The 24,920-nt window shown below is 42.7% G+C and overlaps 1 pseudogene across 1 annotated transcript; it reads left to right on the plus strand.

Annotated features, from left to right (window-relative positions):
- Positions 1-735: 735 nt before the first annotated feature.
- On the plus strand, positions 736-22,410 carry LOC309362376 (myotubularin-related protein 12-like; annotated as a pseudogene). Its single transcript has 6 exons — positions 736-804; positions 1,825-1,952; positions 2,866-2,926; positions 5,456-5,620; positions 19,841-20,358; positions 20,591-22,410. The product of its transcript is annotated as a myotubularin-related protein 12-like (transcript).
- Positions 22,411-24,920: the final 2,510 nt, after the last annotated feature.

A 24,920-nucleotide genomic window follows, 5' to 3' on the forward strand; every position in this document is an offset into this window, starting at 1 on the left:
CTGCAGTGAGAGGCAGCAATATTCCCTAATACTAGTTTCTGGAAACTGTAGGAGGAGAGAGTTGCTCTTGTGCTTGGATCCTGCTTGTTGGTTTTCTACAGGCATCTAGTTGGCCATTGTGAGAACAGGATGGTGGACGACATGGGCCACTGACCTGATCCAGCAGGTTCTGCTCATGGCCTTAAGAAAACCACAGGAGAGGAGAGTGATATTTTGCTTGAATCTTGCTTGCAGGTTTCCCACAGGCCACAGGCCACCAACCTAGATGGCTTTAAAATATGACTGGACAAATTCATGGAGGAGGAGAGGACAACCTATGGCTACTAGCCAGGATGGCTATTATCTGCCTCTGTGGTCAGAAGCTGCAATGCTTCTGAATACCAGTTACTGGAAAATTCAGGACTGGAGAGGGTCCTTGTGCTTGAATCCAGCTTGCAGATCTCCCATTGGGACATCTATCTGGTCACTATGAGTAGAGGATGCTGGGTCATTGGCCTAATCCAGCAGGCTTATTCTTATGTTCTTATGTTCTTAAATAGGAAAATCTCCAGTAGCAAATTTGCCCCACCTAAGATGTGCACATCAAAGCGAGCCTCCATGTTCTTTGTTTGGCAAAGTGCTAGGCAGAATTAAATAAAGAAGCTTCTTCCCAGGTGTTTGCAAACCTGGCAGATTCAAGCTTGGTGCTGAGATGCCTAGGGCTGGTGAATGTGATAGCATGATGGATTACATATCATGTATGTCCCAATCATTGAAATAACTCCAGAAATGTTGGAGGATAACTACAACTACCCACCCATTTTGGTGGGTGTTTGCCAAGTGTCGTTATGATGAAACTGTTTTGCAGCACACCCATGTTTGACCAAACCGCAGTAGTGCCTACTGAGAGGATTTATGGGTCATAGGATAACTATGACTCACCTCCTCCCTCCCAATCAGCAGCCCTGCCAACATCTATCTTGAAACACTTGGAGCCTCTTCCTGCGGGCCATGTTGCCCTCTCAGCTGTTTGGATCCAGCCCCATCACCTGCAACTATGTGGTGCAGAATCCGCCTTTGGCCTTCCCTGGGGCATCCTGAAGCTTCTTGGCGCACTGGTCCTTGAGCTGAAGGCTCCATTTCAGTGCCCAAAGAGCAAAGAGGCAGCACAGCAGAATTTTATAAAATTATGCATGGCCTGGAGAAAGTAGGTAGAGAAAAGCTTTCCTCCCTTCTCTCATGACGCTAAGAAGTCGTGGATGTCCAATGGAGCTGAATGTGGGAAGATTCAGGGCAGATAAAATAAAGGCCTTCTTCACGCAGCACAAAGTGTAGAACTCACTCTCATAGAAGGCAGTGATGACCTCCAACCTGGATGGCTTTAAAAGAGGATTGGACAAATTCATGGAGGAGAGCTTTTGATAGCTACTAGCCACAATGGCTATGCTCTGCCTACATAGTTGGAGGCAGCAATGCTTCTGGATACCAGTTGCTGAGTGGGAGAGTTTGGGGTACTCATGCAAATACTTATACTTGTCATTGCACTACTAATACCATGGAGAACTATGGCTTCTCAGAGTCCATCTCCACAGAGGAGCTCAGAGAGGATGCCAGTCCATATGCACAGCATAATTAACTCACTTAGGGAATACTACAGCCAGTCTTGGGGGAGTTCTGGAGTTTTGTCGAGGGGACACCTTCCCTCATAGGAATACTTAATTAAGTATTCTCTGTGAATAGTTCTTCTGCACTTTTTAACCCAAGCCAACACATCCTTGACATATTAACCTAATATGGATCCCTATATCGAAATTCCACTGATGAACATCCATACTTTCTTTGTAGAGATTGGTGACAGCAGTGGCTGCATTCTGGACAGGGATGCCAACTATAGGGGGTGGGAAGGGCTTTGGACCCCTCAATATTTGTGGGCAGGCGGCCAAGCCCCCCGATATTGAGGGGGCCCCAAACAGGTAGGTCTCCCACCTGCAAACATGCAGCCTGTACTCCCCATCCCCCGCCACCCATGCGCCAGCACTCTCCTGTTGGCAGTGTACAATGGGGAAGGGAAGCACAGAGGGTGATCTTCTCACTGCTGGCAGTGTACAATGGGGATCTCTGCAGGGGTCTCTGGTTTGCACACACACTCCCCCAAGATTGTGCATGTTGTGCATATGATGTCACACAACACTGGGCCCCCTCAGTGTGGAGGGCAAGTTGGCGCTGGAATGGGACCCACAGGGCCTGGCTGTTGTCACACACAGTCCTGGTAGGGCTGTGGCAGAGTTCTGCAAGAAGTGCAAGAGTTTCTACTGCTTGGTCTTGGTCCATGGGTGGCGGCAGCAGCAGTCTCACTGCCGTTCTGCAGCCTGAGTGACCCTGCCCCATCAACCTGCTCAGTCTCAGCCTCAGATTTGGCCAAGTACTGCCACTGCCACTTGCTGAACCAGTTTTTGGGCCCATGCAGGTCCTGGATCTCTGCATCTCCTTCCTCCTTGGCCCCCTTCTTCTCCATCGTCTCCTCATCTCAACTGCCCACATGTCTCTCTGGTTCAGTTGCATGTCCCACTCAGCTACCTATATCCAGTGCCTCCCACGTCTGCTACCACTGACAACGCCATTAGCAACCCATAATAACCAGGCCAAGGAGCATCTAGCTGCTCTGCTGCCCCTGACCACACTCTATACCAGTTGCTGGAAACCACAGGAGGAGAGGCGGCTCTTGTGCTCAAACCCTGCTTGCAGGCTTCCCACGGGCCTACTGAGAGGATAACTCCATGCGGGCAAACTCCATGCTGATGCAGCAGGCTTTTCTGATGTTCTTATGAACTTGACGTTCTTATCAACATAGTATGGGGTGGGGTTCCGCCTTGTTCTTCACGTTAGGCAACCTCAGGCGAGCTCTTCAAGGCGGCTGCAGCTCCTGGATTATGAATGTCAGCAGCAGGTGAACAAGAAAGGCATGAAAAAACATTTATTTGCTCTGGCACAGGGAAAGGTTGTTGTTAGCTTTATGCAAATGGAAGAGATAAACCTGAGGAATGGAAAGTGGTTGTGTGGCTTGGCACCAAAACAATATAGATGGTAGCCACTGCTGATAGCAGTTAACCCTGGGTTGCAAGCCAGTAGCAAAGTGCAGCAATAAATGAATATGGAGATGGTTATTCTCCTTTTCCTGGATTGATCCATGGTGGTTATGCTGTGCCTCCACAGCTAGTGTGGTGTAGTGGTTAAGAGGGGTAGTCTCGTAATCTGGGGAACCGGGTTCGTGTCTCCACTCCTCCACATGCAGCTGCTGGGTAACCTTAGGCTAGTCACACTTCTTTGAAGTCTCTCAGCCCCACTCACCTCACAGGGTGTTTGTTGGGGAGGAAGGGAAAGGAGAATGTTAGCCGCTTTGAGACGCCTGAAGGGGAGTGATAAAGCGGGATATCAAATCCAAATCTAAACTCTTCTAGAGGCAGTAAAGCTGGAAACCACAGGATGGAAGAGTTGTGCTCAAAGCCTTGTCTTTATCTTCTCAAAACAAAATGAAAAGCCCACACCTGTCCTCTCTTGTATTTTTTAATTGCACAACTACCTCTATGAGTGCCTATTTGCTTCTCACTTTGAACCTACAGCTTTGGATTGCTAATGCTGACTTTCAATCTCTGCTTAATAACCACCAATGAGGCCTGCTCAAAGCACTCTCCTCAAAAAATTGGAGCATTGGGGGGGGGGGAGAGATTAATACAATTTTTATTTTGCAAATTTCAGTGAAATAAAAAAATAGCAATAGTTACAGCACTCTCATATATCATTGTTGCAATAGATGATTGGAAAGATTAATAAGCATTAAGATTAGAAAGACAATAAATAAAACGACTAATGTATCACCCCGTAATAAGCATTAAGATTAGAGAGACAATAAATAAAACGACTGTCTGATGTATCACCCCTCCCAAACCCATTTTGGGCAGATGGTAATCATAAAGGAAAGGTAGGAACAGATACTATTTATGAAAGGTAGGGACAGCTACCATACACTGCCGAATTGTCAGAGTTAAAATGCAGTTTGAATTTTTAACATGATTTTGGTAAGCTGGCAACTCTAACAGGCAGAAGCATTGGGGCCAACTTGTAAATTTGGCAACCTAGTAAGTTAATGTTTACTGGAGACACTGAAGCTTTTGCAAACATGTATCAAATCTCTTTGTGCTTGTGTGTGAATGGTTGTTTGTTTACTGGAACACAAATAAGCAAAGCAGCTGGTGTGGCCTTGCAGGGGGGCATGGAAGCAAGCTGGACCTTTGCTGCATTACTATACAGGGTACCTCAGGTTAAGTACTTAATTCGTTCTGGAGGTCCGTTCTTAACCTGAAACTGTTCTTAACCTGAAGACCACTTTAGCTAATGGGGCCTCCCGCTGCTGCTGTGCCGCCGGAGCACGATTTTTGTTCTCATCCTAAAGCAAAGTTCTTAACCCAAGGTACTATTTCTGGGTTAGCGGAGTCTGTAACCTGAAGCATATGTAACCTAAAGCGTATGTAACCCGAGGTACCACTGTACTACAAACTTTAGGTCGACACAAAGCAAAAATGTTCCTGTACATGAGATGGGGGCAAAACTAAAACAAACTTTGACATTGGCTATGGTGCTTTTGCAGCCCAGTTCCTGTGGTGCAGGACAGTGCTTCACCATCCCATGGAAGATAGAGCAATCTTGTTTTCTGCCACTCCAGGGGGTGGAGCCGGCAAGCCGGCAGATTCATATTACAAGAAAGGAAATCCTGACTATGCTTAGAAAGAACTTTCTGACAGTAAGAGCACTGCAGAAATCAAGAGACACACTCTTTTTTTGTTGCTGTTTACTAATATGTACAAAAGAGGAAGAATAACTGTTTGAAATACATATTAAATTCGCCTGTTGGTTTTCAAATAATGTTTGTTGTGATACAAAACTCAGTGGCAATCTTATATAAGACTGATAATTACAAAATGCCTCTTGCATCATTTCATTCCGATAGTATGACTGACTCCATTTTCTTTGCACCTTTTAAAAAAAAATTATTAATTAAAACATGTCGTAACAATAAACTTCAAACAGAATTTGAAACCTTGACTCCATTTGTCACTGGAATCTATCATCATCTTGTTTCTCACTTTCTCTAAAACTAATCATGTGTATTCATTTCATCACCTGTGAAAGATCTTCGTCTGCTAATTTCGGAGAGTTCAGCATTTTCCCAAGCATAATGCATACTTGGATAGGTGACTGTAAGAAGGTGACTAAACATTTTTTGATCATCCTCTAGTGCTGGATCTTCAAATCAACCAAATAATATTACTGAAGAGTCTGTTGGCAGTTCATACTCCATGGCTTTCCTGATTTCTATTCGGATTTGGTCCCAACATGATTTGATCGGGGGCCATGGCCAGGGAATGTGTACAATACAGTATGTTTGCATCTTAGGTGTATTTTACTTTCACAAATTCAGTTATACGTGCTCAGCTCCAGCAGCAGCACCAGCTTTCCAGTGAAGTTTTCAGAGAACAAGCAGGAGAAACTAAGGCAGAAGGGAGGAGGGAGGCAGACAGAGGAAGCCCGCAAGTTGAATGGAGAAGCATCAGAGGCAGGTGGAGCGAGTGAGAGAGAGATGCAGGCAAAATAAAAAAGCTGGAAAGGAGCTGCAGCTTCTCCCTGCCCTTTTCCTCCCTTCTGCAGCCAAGGGAACCAGGTTTATTCTTCCTCTGTCTGCCTCCACCACTTACCTGCTCATTTTGCAGCTTAGGGAGCCATATTTCTTCATCCTCCAGCAGCGGAGATACAGGGAAGTCCCCCCACCTTCCAGCAGGAAACTGGGCTATGCACAATTTTACATATGTGTGCTTCCTATGCAAGTTGCAATCACACTGTTCTGTCATTCAATGTGGATGTTGCCCACATAAATTGCTGTTGTTGCTGCTGTTGTTGTTATCCCAACACCCAGGCCTCAGTGATACAGATCAGATTGGCCTCTTCTTCCACAATGAGATCATGGATGAGGGAGGTCTCACTCAGAGTCAACCTGGCATTCAGCAACAAGCGCAGCAGACCTGAAAGCTGACTGACAGGACAACTCTAATTCCTTGGGTTCAAGGAGGAGCTGGCATACAGCACAGTCACCAACTGCCTGAGCCACGTGCTTCTTACCTGGCCTGCCTCACCTCCCACGCCATACCTCACACTACCATGAATCACTATGATCAGGGGGTCTCTGCTCTCCCCAATTCCTCTCTTCCCAGGCACTTCCCACCAAAACCCCAAATTTAGAAACATACATGTTAAAAACATTTTAGACAATTGAGGTCATAATTTTTTAAAAAAACCAAAACCTGCTAAACAATACCCCAACCCAAAGGTCTGTTTAGCTGCCTCAGCTTTCAGAGCTGCAGCTCCTAGGCCAAGAGGAAGAGCCCTGGAAGAAGGGGAGAAGGTCTCCCAAGACTCACAGCCATGAAGGTTGCGATTCCAGGAGTTCCAGATGCTTAGCCAGAGTTTGGTTTCCTCAGAATGAGGCACAGCAGAGACAGTGGTGTCTTTCAGATATATGGTTTATTTACACATATGTACAACCTGAGCCTACAGTGGAGGGGCTCACAGCATTACCACCCCAAGAAGGTCTTGCTTCTCTCATGGCCACAGTGTTGGATCTCAGAAGAAATTTGGCTTCCGCCTACTTCTAGATTCTAGCTCACACACCTCAACTCTGGCATTTATCTTTCTAACTGCCAGACAATTGAGGGAGGGTGGCCCATGCATTTGCCCTCAGGGCATAGAACTGCTTCTTTCATTACTTGAATGACCCATACCTAGGGGGCCAATACCAATGAACTTGTCTGGCTATTCCAGCAACTGTGTTCAGTCCAGGAATTAGAGGAGATTCAGGCATACAGCCTACCCACCCCCAAACTCACAATGGTATACAGGCAATCCTTGTTATGTTCCCCACATGCGACAGCAGAGCCCGCATAAAGAATTTCATTCTACCCCATTCCACACTTTTAGTGACTTTTTCAGGTTACTTCCAGGTTTGGTACTGTGCTCAATCATGCATCAGCTGGAGATGCATAAATCGGCCGTTGCTTGTATATTTCTCCTGGAACCCCTTGTGACTTTATCAGTGCTTAAAATTTCAACTTTGGGGGAATTACTAAGAAATGCATACAGTACTTTCTCAACAATTGGCTATTAATATGTCACATATGAAGGTAGTGCAGAAATGGTAATTTGTCTGTTTTCCATTTCATTTTTAATATGGTAATTCGTTTTTACAATACCTTTGTTCAGTAATGGTCTAATTTCAGTCAGTCCATATTGCTCCCATTATTGCATATTTCTTAGCAATTCTGTATTATCAAATTCTTTATTATACTAAACCAGGGGTCCTCAAACTTTTTAAACAGGGGGCTGGTTCACTGTCCCTCAAACACTGTCAGGGGCCAGACTTTAGTTTTTTAAAAATGCGTACTTACACGGAAGTGGCTCCCCTGTTTTTTACTCGAGTAAACCCATTGACATGAGTGACCATGCCTAACCCGGGTCCATTCATTCCAGCGGGCCTGCCCTTTGCATAAAAGTTAAGTTGACATCACATCCCACCAGCGCAACAACTCCTGGGTAAGTGTGCACCATGCAACGGTCCCAACAATATTGTGGCAAGGTCTCGGTGTGTGTGTATAATGGCAGGCTCCATGCAAGCGCCACACAAATCTTCTTGCAATGATCATTGCCTCTGCTTTTCATGCTCCACTTTGCTATGGGGAGACTGAGAAACAGCCCCCCACCTGAGGCCCAAGCCCGGTTACTTGCATGGTGGCAGCGTCTCTTTCTTCCTCATATCCCGCCTGCCCGGAAAGGGGCCACGGCCGGCACAGCAGTGTCAGGGAGGAGAAGCAGCAGCAGCAGGAGCAGCAATGGCAGAGGAGGAAGAAGAGGCGTTGGAGGAAGAGGAGGCCAAGGGGAAGCCAGGGGCCCTTGCCAAGTGCACACTGTCGCCATGGGGAAAGCACCGCTCAGGTGCTGGGGGCAGCAGTGCTGCCTCCACTCTGCTCCACGCCGTCACCTCTCCTGCGCATAAATCCAAATGTCACAGCTTTGGATTGGCTGCAGGAGCTTCCTGGAGCCAATCAAAAGCCGTGCCAGCATTGCCACCCACCCAGAAGCCATGTCAGCATCACTGAAGTCAGTCCCCACATGGCGAGGCATCCACAGTGCGCAGGGACTGACCGAGTGGGCAGCAGGTTCTGTGGGCCGGATTTACGAGCAGGGGGCCGCATCTGGCCCCTGGGCCATAGTTTGCCAACCCCTGTACTAGACAGCTATCAGGGATGAAAAGTTAGGACTTAATGCATTGTTATATTAAAAAATTCCATGTTAAAATTGTTGCTAATGCATGAGTTGCTTTAGATAATTCATCGGCCTTTGCGATTACAGCCCCACTAAATGTATCACAGTCTGATAATTCTAGCTTTGGAGCTATTTCTGGACTTTGTATCCATTCTCTCAAATATGCAACATAGCCACATAATAATGTTTAATAACGTTTGAGTCATGCACGAGTGCACATCCATGTGCTACTTTTGGCACCGAAAGGGAGTGGGGCCAAAATGGGGCAGGACCAGAACTGAGCAATCCACACACATGAACATGGCAGCCAGGATTGGAACCCTTGCAGAAGTGGCAGCTCCTTCTTTTTATGGAGGAAAAGAACCCTTTTAAGGATTATGGTATCCCAGGTATCCCAGGAAATCTCCAAAATAATTAAATCACCTGTTCGGGCCTCCTCACCACTGTCGTTGTTGAATATGTGGACGGACAGCATGAAACTTGTGCTCTGAAGAGCTTTTGACATGGATGTTGGCTGCAGCGAGAATTATCAAATTGGTTGGAAGGATCCCCCAAGGGTCATCTAAACCAACCCCCCTGCAATGCAAGAATCACAGCCATCTGACCTCTGCTTAAAAACTTCCAGGGAAGGAGAGTCCACCATTTTCCATGGGAGTCTGTTCCACTATCTCTAGACAGTTCATTTCTTTGAGTGTCTCTGGGATGTATTCCAAAAGCGTCTTCTGTTCCAGCACCACACTCTTGATCCTGTCCTGCACTGTCTTGGAGGAGCAACTGCAGACAGCCTGTCAAACCCTCTCCGTCAGCCCCTTCAGCTGTACTATGCAATTTGAAACCACAGGTCCTTCTGGCAAAATCTAAAACTTCCACTTTGTCCTTGATATTATTTATATCTTCTCAGTGCTCATGCTGTTCTATTCTTCTTCCGTGTGGCTATACTTTTCTATTGTTTTTCTAATGTTTTTAAGACATTACAGTAGTTTGGATTTATGTTTCCATTTCAGAACATTCTGTTTCCTTTAAAAAAATTTTTTTTTTGCTGTCTCCTTTAATTCACCAGTTTTCCCCCACCAACCCTTTATCAATTTGCCTAGTCTGTTTTCACTTTCTTTCCATTTTTCTTCAATCACCCTTATAATCTTATGCTCTAGGGTTGTTGTTGGGGTTTTTTGTGTTAAGTATCTGTCCTCTAATTCTTCAAGTGGTGCTGAGAGGACAGCTTTAATATCAGATGCAGTAAATACTTTCTGTGGAGCTTCTTATTCTCCATCTCTCCTCCTATTGCTTTTAACTTTCTTATTTGCATTTCTTAAAAAGAAGAAAAAGCTCAGTAGTCCCTGTAGGCAAACTTCCATTCATGCAATATCAACACTTTTTAAAAGACCCCTTGGTGGCTTTCACCACATGAAGCATTACTGCTCAAACCACTTAGAAAGAAAGGAAAATGGCTCACATATGCTGATCTATTAAAGGATCATGACGGAAAATGGAAATTAAGAGATTACGATGAGATCAAAGACCACTTTCAGAGTTGATTGCATTATCAACAACAATATGAAACACATAAAGAAGACAGCAAGAAAGGATTTAGTTATACTAGATCTAGGTTTCAAACGGAAGTGATTGAAAGGAAAGTGAAACTACTGAAGGCCGCATACAGCATACTATTAGAATGGGAGACGAAAGATGAAGAGGTAAAATCAGTTATGATTAAATGGGCACAAGATGTAGGTCACAACATTATGATGGAAGATTGGGGAAAATTATGGAAAACTGACTTAAAATGGCTCACAGGTTGTTCCCTATTGAAGGAGAATTACATGAAGATGATGTACAGATGGTACACAACACCAGTGCAGTTAGGGAAAATGTACAAAACTAGTTCAAATATATGTTGGAAGTGTAAGGAAAAGGAGGGGACATTTTATCATATGTGGTGGGATTGTAAGGTAATTAAAAAAAATTGGGAAATGATATACAAAGAATTGAAGAAAATGTTCCATTTAACATTTGTTTAAAAAACCTGAGGCATTTTTGTTGGGGATTGTACGGAAAGACCTGCCAAAAAAGTTGAAAAACATCTTCATGTATGCGACAACAGCCACGAGAGTTCTGGTAGCACAAGGATGGAAGACTGAAGAAAACCCAACTAAAGAATCATGGCAAGAAAAATTGATGGACTATGCAGAACTGGCAAAACTGACATATAAGCTACGGGACAAGGATAACTGTGACTTTAAGGATGAATGGGCACCCTTTACAAAGTATCTGAAGACACAACAAAGCGAACTGGACTCCTTGGCTGGTTTTGAATAAACATTCACAAACTTTTTATTGATAATAATCAGCTAAATAGTTTGAGGATCTGTACAACTTTATAACATGCAGAAAACAGCAGTCTCAGAGAAACCAAAGACTGGAACTGAGGGAAGTCAGGGGTGGGGGATGGGGTTTTGTGTGGAAGGGTGGGGGAGGGGGGAAATGGGGGGAAAACAAGGATATTATGTTTTTGGATAATATGTCTTGTTTTAATTTTGAATTAAAAAAACTTTTTAAAAAAACACTTTTTATGCCAGTGAAGATCTGGTTCACAAAAAGAGAGACAGGTAAAGAACACAAAGAGTCGTGTTTAACCATTTGTTTTCACCGAGAGAAAAAAGAGAGGAAATGATATAAGAGACCATATTGAAAAGAAGAGAGTCAAGTACTGAGAGTAGTTTAGAGTGTTGGACTAGGACCTGAGAGAGACCAGCCTTCAAATCCCCTTCTTAGCCATGAAGTTCAGTGGGTGTGACTTTCAGCCGCGTCTCTCCGCCTTACCAAGTAACTCTTTTAAATGGAGCCTTGGCTCTCCTCTGAAGAGTGGGGCATATAGTTTGAGTCATTGGGTTCATCAGTCCTGGTGAAGAGACTGCTCTCCTTTCAGCACATTCCTCTCTCAAATGACCAATGACATCAGGTAGAGTTGACTTTAGCTTGTCATCCACGAGAGTGGCAAATTTCTCAAACTTTTGGTCACCCCCCCCCAAAAAAATAACAAACTCTTAGTTCAATTAAAATTTTGCTAGTTCCAACTTCTCGATAAAAGCTAGAAACTGTGTCACATGACTGTTACACTTCTTCTTGGACTCAATCTTTAATTTGCATGGTTCCCTTAGCGTGAACCAGCTGAGAGTCTGATAATAACAATCCATAATAATAGACAGTGCTACATCATCCTGCTGATCCCATCTGTTTATTAATGCTGCATCATCTGTAGGTTTGTCTTGTTTAATACAAGTGATAACCCCTCTCATTCTGAGAGTCACTTCCAATCTTTTCCAGTAAGTAAAGTTACTCTCTGTAAGTTTTAGCAATCTGGGGCTCTGAGAAGCAGTGGGATTTTGGATATACATGCATGCATAATTTTATTTTTATTCCACGTTTCCACAGTTAAAACTATGCTCAAGGTGGCTTACAACATTTAAAAAATCCATAATAGCAGTAAAAAAGGTAAAGGTAAAGGACTCCTGGCAGTTAACTCGAGTCATGGACAACTCTGGGGTTGCGGCGCTCATCTTGCTTTCAGGCCGAGGGAGCCAGCGTTTGTCCGCAGACAGCTTCCAGGTCATGTTGCCAGCATGACTAAGCCACTTCTGGTGAACCAGAGCAGCAAACGGAAACGCCGTTTACCTTCCTGCCGGAGCGGTCCCTATTTATCTACTTGCACTTTGACGTGCTTTCGAACTGCTAGGTTGGCAGGAGCAGGGACCGAGCAATGGGAGCTCACCCCATCGCAGGGATTCGAACTGCCGACCTTCTGATCAGCAAGCCCAAGAGGCTCGGTAAACAATAAATAAAACATTCAAAAATACACAACCAAACTGAACAATTTCCACGTAAATCACAAGATCAAAGTTACAAAACAAAAAACAAAACCTAGCAACAACTCCCATCCCCTGCAACAAAACACCCCAGCCCAAGGGTTTGTTCAGCAGCACCAACTTTAATAGCTAGAGCCAGTCAGGGTGCCAGGCCAGGTGGATAAAAGCCTGCAAGGCAGGGAATAGGTCTTCTAGGACTCATAGCCAAGATGGCAGTAAAAAGAAAAAATACCAAAAAGAATTTAAATGGTGGCAAGAAAAATGCTGAGAGAGAGATTGTTCTCAAATATCTCCAATGGGGGTGTAGGGGATGTCTGGCTGCTTGGAAAGGGGTGAAAAAAGGAGGGGGAACTCTCTGGAACTCAGAATAACAATAAAACAAAAGGGCTTTGCCTGGAGTCTCATGGCTTAGCAAAACCACCAAGGGTGTGTGTGTGGATATTTCTCTGTTTTAAAAACCAGGGTTTACAAAATCATTTTAAAAGCTGAAATCAACAAAAGTAATCTGCTCTAGAATCTCATTAAAAAAATTCCTGCCTGGGCCCATAACCCATGTTGGTGCAAGGAAAAAAATGGGAGAATTCCTAGATGCTAAGATCTAAGTTTGGGGCAAGTACTATTTGGTGAGAGAATCCTAGCAGAGATTTAAAATGCAGCAAAATAAAGCTTGGAAATATAGTCTGTTAAACATTTAAAATATATGCTTCCAAATTCCTTTCAAAGGAATCCAACTTCCCCTAACATAGAAAATGACCATGTTTCATAAGTTAAAAATTGTTGTTTTACAAACTCTCCAAAGGTCAGATTCATGTGCTTTTCCATATAGCATTCAGAAAACCCCTTAAATTGAACCTTGGTTAAGCAAAATACCCCTTCAGATTTTCTGCACATCTGACAAGACCTAATTGAGTGGTAAGATCGGATTTTCACAAGCCCTTGGACCCAGGTGGAATTAATTGGGACACATTACAATCAAAATATGGGTCCAGCAAAAGTGTTGATGAGCCCTCTCTCTGATGAACAGATGTTGCTCCTGAAGTAAAAATGACCTGAGAATCAGAACCTTTGCTAAACCACCAGAAGCGGGGAAAATCCACAATCTACTCTAATAAAAGTAGCTATGAAATGGCCGGAACAGCAATTAACACAAATCATGCAAGGTTTTGTGCTATTATCTAATTCTGCCTATGACAGCCATTAGAGATGAACAATAATAATTCCCACTTCACTGCTGAAAGACTAGACACTGGGAAAAGCAGAACACAGAGACATATTCTGCAAGTCTATTTCTATTCTCAGTGACACAAGTTCTGGCATCAGGTGTGCAGAATTCAGTATTCTAAGTTTCAAAGCTTAAAGGCAGATTTCTAGACCTGAAGGATCGAAGTTAATCAAGAAAGCATGCCATGTGGAGGATTCTTGGCACAATTCCCAATACTTGGGAGGGAACTTATGTCAATGCTTGGGAGCAGACTGGCTGATATAAATTTATAAGCTCGTCTATCACTGAAGGGTCCCAAGGCATCACCTAAGAGCATTCCATATAAATAACCCATAAAACATTGAAACAGCAGAATAAGTATGCAATTTCATGGCTGGGGCATTTGACCCTTTCTGTGCTAGCAGAAGCAGAAGCAGAATAAATTATGTGCAACAAAGAGCGTAATAAGAACCTGATGGATGGGGCCAATGGCCATCTAGTCCAGCTTTCAAATACTTTCTGAAAGGCAGTAATGAGGCAAACAGGTGAGAACATAAGAACAGCCTGCTGGATCAGGCCAATAGTCCATCTCAGCCAGCATCCTGCTCCCACAGTTGTCAACGAGATGCCCCCAAGGGAAGCTCAAAAGCAAGAATCAATCACAAGAGCACATTCTCTCCTCCTGTAGTTTCCAGCAGCTGGCATTCAGAAGCATTACTAGCCGTTATGGCTAGTAGCCATTGGTGGCCTTCTCCCCCTGTAGGAATTTGTCTGAACCTCTTCTAAAGTGATGGTTGTGGCCATCACTGCCTCCAGTATGAGCAAGTAGCATAGTTCAACCATGTGCCAAAAGAAGGAGGAAGGAAAGGAAGAAGGAATTTTGTTTAAATTTCACAATAGCATTTTGTCTGGTTGGCACCTAGGCTAAGCAGACAGAATCAAGAACATCCAGAAATGGCCTTCTATTAAATCATTTCTTTTTAAAAAAAACAACACCTCTCAAGTGAGGGCACTTGGATGTCTTGGCAGCTTCTTCCCTCATACATTATATGGTAACTTTCCCAAGAGACAGGGGCTTCTGTTCCAATGCTTTCTTCTCCAAATCGACTACTGGGTTGGCTGTTGGAAAGAAATGGTAAGAAGCTTCCCTTCCCTTCCCTTCTCTTCCCTATCCTTAACTTTACTGTATTCAGATTGCAAACTCACCTGGGACTTTATTGAGATTGAGAGTTTTCCCAAATGACTTTCCCTACTGTGGGATTAGAATGTGATCCCAGTTTAGATTTTTTGAATTTGGGTGTTTTAGCTCAACAGAATTCCAGGATGGGCTGCTGGAGTTTGCTGTGTTAAGAAAGTTCATTTGTAGATGGTTGTCACCAATGGAAGCGAAGGCACAGAAAAAACTCAATATGGAGGCCAAGTGGCCGAAATATTGGAAAATTCTGGAACAAGATGGAGACAGAATAAAACTGCAGAGTTTTGAAAAATTAAAAAATAGAGTGCGAGATTGGCTCCATTACTATCAAATAATGGAGGCATATAACTTGGACAAAAAAGTTGGCTTCCAGGTGGAAAAATCAAAATTGGAAACAGAATTGTTAGATCCCAAAATTAAGAACTTGTCAAGAATGTATAACTTGCTGTTGAAATGGAACACTCAGGATGAAACGGTGAAATCTGCTATGATTAAATGGGCACAGGATGTTGGACATAACATTATGATGGCTGACTGGGAACAGTTATGGACCACAGGTATGAAATTTACGGCATGTAATGCCTTAAGAGAGAATTTAATGAAAATGATTTACAGGTGGTACATGACACCAGTCAAGCTTGCAAAAATTTATAATTTACCTGACAATAAATGTTGGAAATGTAATGAGACTGAAAATACATTCTTTCACCTTTGGTGGACATGCCCAAAGATTAAGACATTCTGGGAGATGATTTATAATGAAATGAAAAAGGTATTCAAATATACCTTCCTGAAGAAACCAGAGGCCTTTCTCCTGGGCATGGTCGGCCAATTGGTGCCAAAGATGGACAGAACTTTTTTTATGTATGCGACAACAGCAGCAAGAATACTCATTGCGAAGTATTGGAAGACACAAGATTTACCCACCCAGGAAGAATGGCAGATGAAGTTGATGGACTATATGGAACTGGCGGAAATGACTGGCAGAATCCGAGACCAGGGAGAAGAGTTGGTGGAAGATAATAATAATAATAATAATAATAATAATAATAATAATAATAATAATTCATTTGTACCCCGCCCATCTGGTTGGGTTTCCCCAGCCACTCTGGGCGGCTTCCAACAAAGATAAAAGATACACTGAAATGTCACATATTAAAAACTTCCCTGAACAGGACTGCCTTCAGATGTCTTCTGAATGTCAGGTAGCTGTTTATCGCTTTGACATCTGATGGGAGGGCGTTCCACAGGGCGGGCGCCATTACCGAGAAGGCCCTCTGCCTGGTTCCCTGTAACTTGGCCTCTCGCAGTGAGGGAACCGCCAGAAGGCCCTCGGAGCTGGACCTCAGTGTCTGGGCAGAACGATGGGGGAGGAGACGCTCCTTCAGATATACTGGACCGAGGCTGTTTAGGGCTTTAAAGGTCAGCACCAACACTTTGAATTGTGCTCGGAAACGTACTGGGAGCCAATGTAGGTCTTTCAAGACCGGTGTTATATGGTCTCGGCAGCCGCCCCCAGTCACCAGTCTAGCTGCCGCATTCTGGATTAGTTGTAGTTTCCGGGTCACCTTCAAAGGTAGCCCCACGTAGAGCGCATTGCAGTAGTCCAAGCGGGAGATAAGAAGAAGAAGACTGGAAAAAAATTAAAGATTATTTACAGAAATACTGTCAAATTAATGAATGTTAGAAAAATGTTGGAATGAAGTTATATGACTTTAGCAGAAATGTTATAAGGAATTAAGTACAAATAGATTGTTAATGCATTAAAGAGAAAAATAAGGTTAGAATATCTTAAGATAAATTACAGGACAGAAAACAGAGGAAGATGGAAAGGAATTGCTAAAACAGTTAACTGAAGTGGAATACAAAAGGAGGTCACTGAAACAAGTGAATGAAAGATAAGATTTTGAAATTATTGGGCGTGTTTTTAATTGTTTTGTTTTGTTAATTCAATGTTTATGTAGTGTTTTTGTTTTTGTAATGTATTGTATTGTCTTGTTTAATTTTTTTTCTTTTTTTGTAATCTTTAAATTGTTAATAAATATTATTTTTTTAAAAAAAAGTTCATTTGTAGGTGTTTTTTGAGAGAAGGGTATAGATGTCAAATAGAGGAGTGTGTGTACCAACTCTCTAACTCTCTCTCTCTCTCTCTCTCTCTCTCACACACACACACACACACACACCCCTCATAGCCTGGAGTGCAGTGTCCAGTTTAGGACATCACAGTTTAAGGAGGATGTTGACAAGCTGGAATGTATGCGGAGAAGGGCAGGCAGAATGACCAAGGGTCTGAAAACAAAGCCTTATGAAGAACAGTTGAGGGAGTTGGGGATGTTTGGCCTGGAAAACAGAAGACTAAGAGGAGACACGATAGCCATCAAGGACATAAATGGTTGTCACATGGAAGATGGAGCAAGATTGTTTTCTGCTGCCCCAAATCTTCAGGTTCAAATGACAAGAAAGAGATTCCAACTAAACATTAGGAAGGGCTTCCTGGTGTTAAGAGCCATTTGACAGTGGGATAGATTATGTGATTTCACTAAGCATGCTAAAATACAAAAGTACAATCCATTTCTGAAGAATATCAATCATTTTTACTTACTCATTTCTACACAGCATCCATTCTGATTATCTGGCCATCTTAAAAAAATGTTTCAAACAGCCATTCCATAATTCTCTGTAGTGTTGCAGTTTTCCAATAACTGCCAATAACAACTTCTTCTTCTTCTTTGCTACAAATGAAAGATTATTCATGTACAGATGGAGAAAACTGTGGAGGAAAGTTGATGACAGACCCCATCAGAGTCTTGATAGGTCTTCCCTTTATCATGTTCCAAAAAGCTTACAGATCAGTCAGCACCTTGGTCTGATTATTTACTTTGGATCAACAATTGCATTAAGCTGTGAAAGATTCCAGGGGTTGCACAAACTCTGTACTGGGGATGCTGTGCTCTGAGTGCAGCACAACAAGGGTTATATCCTGGGCCTCACCAGGGCCATCATCCACAGACAGCTGCTGGCAGACCTGGGCCAGAGGAACTTGGCAAAGACCTTTCCCTTGTGATAGTGGCTCCAGACGATGACTTGCAACTGGGATTCAATAAGGGCACTGACGCAAGGTTTTTTGATGACATCAAAAGTCACCACAAATATGGATGCCACCAGTTATTCCTTTCTAATAATTAGTTTTAATAATAATTTTATTATTTATACCCTGCCCATCTGGCCATTCTGGGTGCCTCTGAGCACATAGAAAAACATAATAAAATGTCAAACAGCATTTGTTTATTTCATATAACGTATATGCTGCTTGGTTGTAACAAAAAACAAACAAACCTCAAGGCAGTTTACAATAAGAATAAAACAATAAAACTATCAATGAAAACAACTGAAACATACAATTAAATAATCCATAATCCTAATCCATGAAAAAAAAACCTCTGCATCTCAAAGGAATCCCATCCTTTTCACCTGTGAAAAGCAGCATGGCAAGGAGGTGATACAGAGGACATATAGCAAAGAACTAGGGAGGGAACAAACCATGCAGCAGGGTGGTAATGCAGAACTGAAACTCAGCAGCACACTGATTGAGAGATGATTCAGCAGCCCCTGATCATGCCCACCCAGGGGGCCAAACACACTGCACTGCAGGTGCTGATAAATTGCAACATGGGATGATTATAAACACCAACTGACAATTGGTTCCTGTCCTTCTAACTGCTGGCGTTGGGGTGGGGGGAGATGGCGAACTCCCCGAAGATGGGTTTGGGGTTGCTGAAGTTGCTTTTGTTCCTTCTCCAAAATGTCATCTGTTCTGGTGCACAGAGTTTATCAGATTATTATGCAAACACTCCCTAGACTTTGGGGGGAAATTTGATATCTCAGAATCACAGAATTGGAAAGAACCCCTTTGGTCATCTGGTCCAACCCACAGCAATGCAGGAATATGAAGCTAATATTATTTGACACTTAATGTGTAGCCAAGCCTAAATAAGTGTTTAAAGAATGATTTACAGTAAAAAAAATAAAGAAGTAGAGCAAGTTGAATAAAACATCTAATTAGGACCAAAAAATGTCATATTTGGAAGAGAAACAGTAGGAAAAAAGAGAATAAAACAATTGTGTGTGGCCTTAGGAAAACCAAGCTTTATAATGAAAAATAACTATCATCATCATCAAACCTTTATTGGTATCACTTACAAACATTCAGAATAAATAGGCCAGTGCGATCTCATCACCATTTCAACAATACAGTCATTTGCCAAAGAGAAGAAGAGGTGAGCAATCTATTTCATTTCTGTGAGTCTCCAGCAAGGGCAGCGTCCTGCAGCGTACTTCAGCAGCAAAAAAATCAAATAGAGGAACTTAGCTACTATCTTGGTGAGCTTCTGGTCTCTCCCCTGTAATAAGAAGTGAATAATCTCTGTCTCTGGTTTCCGTGTTGGAATACATAGATGGTCTAAGAATTGTTGGCGGAGATCATCATACATTTTACATTTAAGAGCCATGTGAGCTAGAGTTTCTACCAGGTGGGCATCACATGGACAGATCCTATCTCTTTCTGCCATACCTGCAAACCTACCCCAAAGGGGGTTAGAAGGATTAGAATTGAACCTAGCCAGCGAAAAAGCCCTTCTTTCTTGCGGGTTAAACACAAATTGTAAATAATTAAGGTTAAATTCCTGCACCGAAGAGAGTCAAAAATAAAGAGGGGAACATGTTTTTTCCACAACTGAGAATAGTTCCTAGCGATCTATGTCCCACAGCCTAGTTTTTAACATGGCCTTGGCCATTGGAAAAGCCACAGCACCCAGGAGATCCTCTGAAAGCCCAAGTTGCCTTATTTTCGTGCACCCGGGGAAGGGAAGGAGTCTGACAGAACTTCGCTAAGTAAAGTATCTTTGTCTGCTGAAAAACAAATGTTTAACCAGCATAAAAGAAAACTCGTCCAAGCAATTATCTCTAGCTGATGTTGGCCTCCCTGTAGACACAGGGACAGCGAAAATCTTAAATAGAAAGACTGCCTGCACTCATTCCACTGACTGGGTAAACCCTGACATCCAGACTGAAATTCCATAGAGCAGTTGAGCTCTAACTTTGGCATTAAAAACCTTGAGGGCAGAAGGGATGAGTTGGTTACCTCTTGTTGCAAAGAAGCGCAATATGGTCTGCATAGACAGCTTGCTGGCGTTTACCGCCTCTGCGCAGTGTGAAGACCACCAGAGCCTGTGATAGTTTAAACACTTATTTCTGTTCTCTTATGAAACAGCTGTACCAAATAATCCATTGGGGGGAAATCAAACGGTGATGTTTGATTCTATTAAAGACTGGCATCAGGAACTGGAACGGACCAAAGGAAACCTGAAATTCAAAGTAGTGAGTGTCAATGAAGACTACAATGTTTTTAAAAATTGCCAGCATACTTCATTGTTCCCATGTCTGTCTCTGAAGAGAACCGAAGAGGAATTCCAATTTGGTGTTGGTCTTGCCACAATGCTGCTGCTCTCCTCAAGATGTCTACTCTGCCCAAAGAACAAGATGACAACGCTCTACAAACACAGAAAATCTTATTAGAGGGAATGTATAAGACACTTGATAACCCTCCTTATGAAGCCATGAAAGTTGATGTCCTGTCAAGTAGTCTTCAATCTCTGAAAGAGATCCAAATTGCATACACCAGATTTAAACAGCTGATTCTAATAGATAACAGTAGACTTCTGGGATACCGATGTAAAATGGTTTTCATTACAGTGGTACCTCGGGTTAAGAACTTAATACATTTTGGAGGTCCGTTCTTAACCTGAAACTGTTCTTAACCTGAGGTACCACTTTAGCTAATGGGACCTCCTGCTGCCGCAGCACTGCCAACCACACGATTACTGTTCTCATCCTGAAGCAAAGTTCATAACCCAAGGTACTGTTTCTGGGCTAGCAGAATCTGTAACCTGAAGTGTCTGTAACCCGAGGTATCACTGTACTGGAGAGTACAAATTGGCTAGAAATCGTAAGGAGATGTCTGAGAAAAGCAGTAGAGATTATTGATTTGCTAGAAGCAGAGAATACAAATGTTCTCCTTATAGAAGAGAATGCTTCTGACCTGTGTTGTGTAATCTCCTGCCTGGTTCAAGTTATGATGGATGCACACTGCAGAACTAAGCTGGGATTTCAGAGTCTTATTCAAAAAGAATGGATCATGGGAAGGCATACTTTCCTGGATCGGTGTAACCATCTGTGGCAAATTGATAGAGAGGAGGCACCAGTTTTCTTGTTGTTCTTGGATTGTGTATGGCAGTTGGTTCAACAGTATTTACTAGCCTTTGAATTTACAGAGACTTACCTAACTGTCTTGCCGGATAGTATGTACATACCAGTATTTAGCACTTTCTTCTTCAGTTCTCTGCATCAAAGAGACACTACCACGTATGGAGGAAGCCTTAATACAGAAGGCACCAAACTTAGTTATCTTCAAGTTTGGGACTGGTCTGTGCAGTTTGAACCTAAGGCACAAGCCTTGCTGAATAATCCTCTTTATGCTGAGAAGCCAAAACAAGATAAGAGTCAGAAAAAACCTACACAATTCAAGCATCAATGAAAGCTTCTCTTACCAGTGACACAAACAAAACCAACCCCCAAAAGAGGGTTTTTAAAGGAAGAAATGGACCAGTTAATAAAAGAACCTCCTTGGCGAAAGGATCAGCAGGCTGATAACATCTGCTGATAAGCTGCAGAATACCTCCAGAGAATTTTGGGAGTTGGCACTCCAAATCTGCAGATCTCCATGGAATCCTGCTGGCACGCTTAGAGGGACCAGAAGTGTGGGTGCAGAGATATTTGCGATGGATCCTGGAAGCTCAGCTGCCTAGTGGTGGGACAGTTGCCACTGCAACAAAAGTCTGGGATGTGATGGAGGATGTGCAAGGTTTGCAGAAGAAAATGGATGAAGAACGCAGCCAGATTCTCTCAGAGGAGGGTGCTGCAGCAGAGTCTGTCTTCCAGAGAAATCCTGCTCACCTGCCTTCTTTATTTCCATTTGCTTGGCTTCAAAGACATTCCCTCAAGCCAGTTTTACCTACAAGCACCTGGAAAGATTTGGAAGGTGAGGACTTGGCTAGGAGAGATGATGGGTATGTTGATTTAGGGGATGTTTGATGTGAGGCTTATGCTCACAAACAGAAATGAAAATACTGGCACACTTCTCTCCAAACACAAAATTGGTTTCCTGGCAGTGGCTTTCCCTTCTGCCCAATGAAGCTTTTAGCATATGAAGATTTCCTCACTTGAGCACCCGCAATATTTTCTACATGAGCTTTGATCAAGCATTTTAATTAGTTCTTCCCATAAGCATGGGAAATACATAGCTGTGTTGCATAGGGCCCAGTTGAAAAATAAAGTAAAATACAAATTAGTTGCTCAATCATGGAAAGAGTTAAGGTGTTGGGGCACTCTCAAAATCATAATAAACTTCTTGTTGGAACATAAAGGGGTGGTGGTCTCAGAAATATCCACCAGAATTTAAAAATGTCCTAGCCAGGTAAGAGTGTCCTCCAGGCACATCTTATAATGCATAGAAAAATATGTGCTGTTTGAAAGACACCCCCGGCGTTTCTAAGAAAAATCAGGTGCCATATTTTGTTTTGTTTTGTTTTTAATGAACTTGACAGGTTCATATTTGCCTTTTTAAAACTCCCAACTAGAGAAATACTAGGTGTTTTTCTCATTCATCCTACTTGTTCTGATCATCCATGATCTGCAGAATAATAGTTCATTGTTGTATCTTAATAAGTGTCTTTATTTTCAGTAACTTAAGAAAAATAAGTCCTTAGACTTGAAAACTAAAGCGTTCAATCTGTGCACATTATTTTATTATGTATTTCAAAAAAATTACATACCACTTGATTATAGAAAACTTACAAGTGGTTTACAAAAAGAATAAAACAGTACAATTATTAGGAAAAACACATTCAAAAAATTAAAACCAGCAATAAACTAAAACCACACTAGCATTCTTAATATCTGGATAGGCTTGTCTAAACAAAAAAGTTTTTAGCAAGCACTGCAAAAAGCACAGGGAAGGCATCTGCCTGATGTCAACAGACAAGGAGTTTAGGAGCCACCACAGTAAAAGGTCAATTCTGCACAATACACAAAATGCCTCTGAAATTAAAATTGCCAATCTTTACTATTGACTGTAGGTGACAATCAAAGGAGATGCCGCCTTACAGTCCCCTGTGCCACCCTGCTTTCCTCCACTACTGTAATTAGGAGATACAAAAGTGGTCATGTATAAGTGACCCAGTCCTCTTCCAGCTCAGCTCTCCCACACCGCCTAGCAGCTAGGTGAAGTAGGGATGGAGGAAAGGTCCACCCATTAGCCTGGGTTGCCCTGTCACTTAGTTGCAGCTCTTGTAGTCTTGCTCATCCTTTTGAGATGCTGATAACTAAGCTTAAGTAGCCGGTTAAGCTAAGGTACCCATCCAACCAGTTCAGCAAACTCCTCTTGCCAAATTTTAACCTCACTGGGCCCGATAACTGGAAGGGGCTCAGGGCATCATCCAATTGACCACCCAAGCCCACAACAGTATTCCTGTGTCAATTAATTCTCCTGCGTCCATGAAATATACTCAGAGTCCTGCAGTGATTTCATGCTCTTTATTGCAGCTTGTAAAACAGTGATTGAATTTTCCTCCCAAACCTCAGGCTTTTATATAGATTATTTACACAATGAGTGGCTGATTCTGCTTCCCTTCTGGAGCCTGGTTGGTCTTCTCCTGCAGGCCAATCAGTTGTTGCATTCTAGGATCTTACCTGCCTACTGTTCTAGGATCCAAGCTTAGTACATAACAGTCCAAGAGCTTTTCTAATTGTTCTGTGGCTGTGCCTTGAGAAAATCTTATCTTACCTGCTGAACTGAAGCAAAATCCCTCTTCAGATTTTCTGTGCAACTGACACAGCCAAGTCAGAAGATAAAGTCAGATTTTTGCAAGGCACAGTTGTGAAACCATGAGAAAAACTTCAGACCCATTAGAATGAATCTGAATACAATACAATCAAAACATGGGTCAAGTGAAAGAGGGCTAGATGTGAAGGCAGAACCACGTCCAGAAGCAAGTGCAAGCAGGGAGTGACTTCACAGAGCAAATGGTCTCTTGTGCCTAATCCAACTACTATGGACTACACCTCCCATCAGCCCCAGCCAGCACAACCATGAGCTGATGGGAGTTGTAGTACAATTCAGCTGGAGGGCCCCAGGTTGGTGAAAACTGGTTCAATCCCCTCAGCTGAGGTTGAGCTCCAAATACAGAAATAGACACAAATCTCTTACCTCAAGGGGAGAGGAGTCACTCTGCCCCATAGAACACCATTTGTAAAGTAAAACAAAACAAAACAAAACCACATGAAAGAATATCATTGGGGGGGGCAAGGGAGCAATATGCCAAAGACCTCTGGTTCCAAATTCTTGCATCCTTGTTGAGTGAAACAGGACTTTTCAGAAGCCATGCTAACTTTTCTTCTGCAGGACTTGTTCTTCTGTGCTAGGTATTTCCACTGCTTTTCCTGGAACAGATGCACTGTGAAACCCTCACGTCACTGATGGAGCCAAGAATTGATTCTGGAAATCATGTCATGTAATTCAGCCCTTGTTCTTCACAACAGGTTCTCTGATTCAAGCCAGCAGCAGTGGATGCTTTCCAGTCTGAGAAGTGATGGTTTTGCTGTCCTTTCTGCAGTCAGATGCATGATTTGAAACCTCAATTCCAAGCACAGATATATTAAAAAGCCTGGCTCTTTTATATCTCTCTGCCTTGCTCTCATGACATGTTCCAAAAGTCTACAGTGCAAGGAGATATCCTTCTGAGACTGATTCTCTTATGCCAAAAGCATTTATGAAGTTTGCAGCAACCGCACACAAAAAAACCCCAAAGCCCCAAGAATTAAACAATATTAAAGTAAGATGGAAACTTTTGAATGGATGACTCATTGTCCAGGGACCGGGGGCGGGGGGGGCACAGGAGATCCAGCAGCTCCTTTCTAGCTTTTCTGGAAACAAAACTAGATATCAGTATTCAAGAAAGAAAGAAAGAAAGAAAGAAAGAAAGAAAGAAAGAAAGAAAGAAAGAAAGAAAGAAAGAAAGAAAGAAAGAAAGAAAGAAAGAAAGAAAGAAAGAAAGAAAGAAAGAAAAGAGAGGCCCTTTGTGCCAAGTAGTTTTCTAGCACCATTGCTATACAGCCACAGAAAGAGGAAAAGACACTTATGTGGCATTATCGTTTTCAGTAGAGTTAATAAAAAGCAGAATCTTCAGGCACACAAACAAAA

This window comes from Podarcis melisellensis, assembly GCF_964234715.1.
Source record: "Podarcis melisellensis genome assembly, chromosome: Z".
In the NCBI taxonomy this organism is placed as follows: domain Eukaryota; kingdom Metazoa; phylum Chordata; class Lepidosauria; order Squamata; family Lacertidae; genus Podarcis; species Podarcis melisellensis.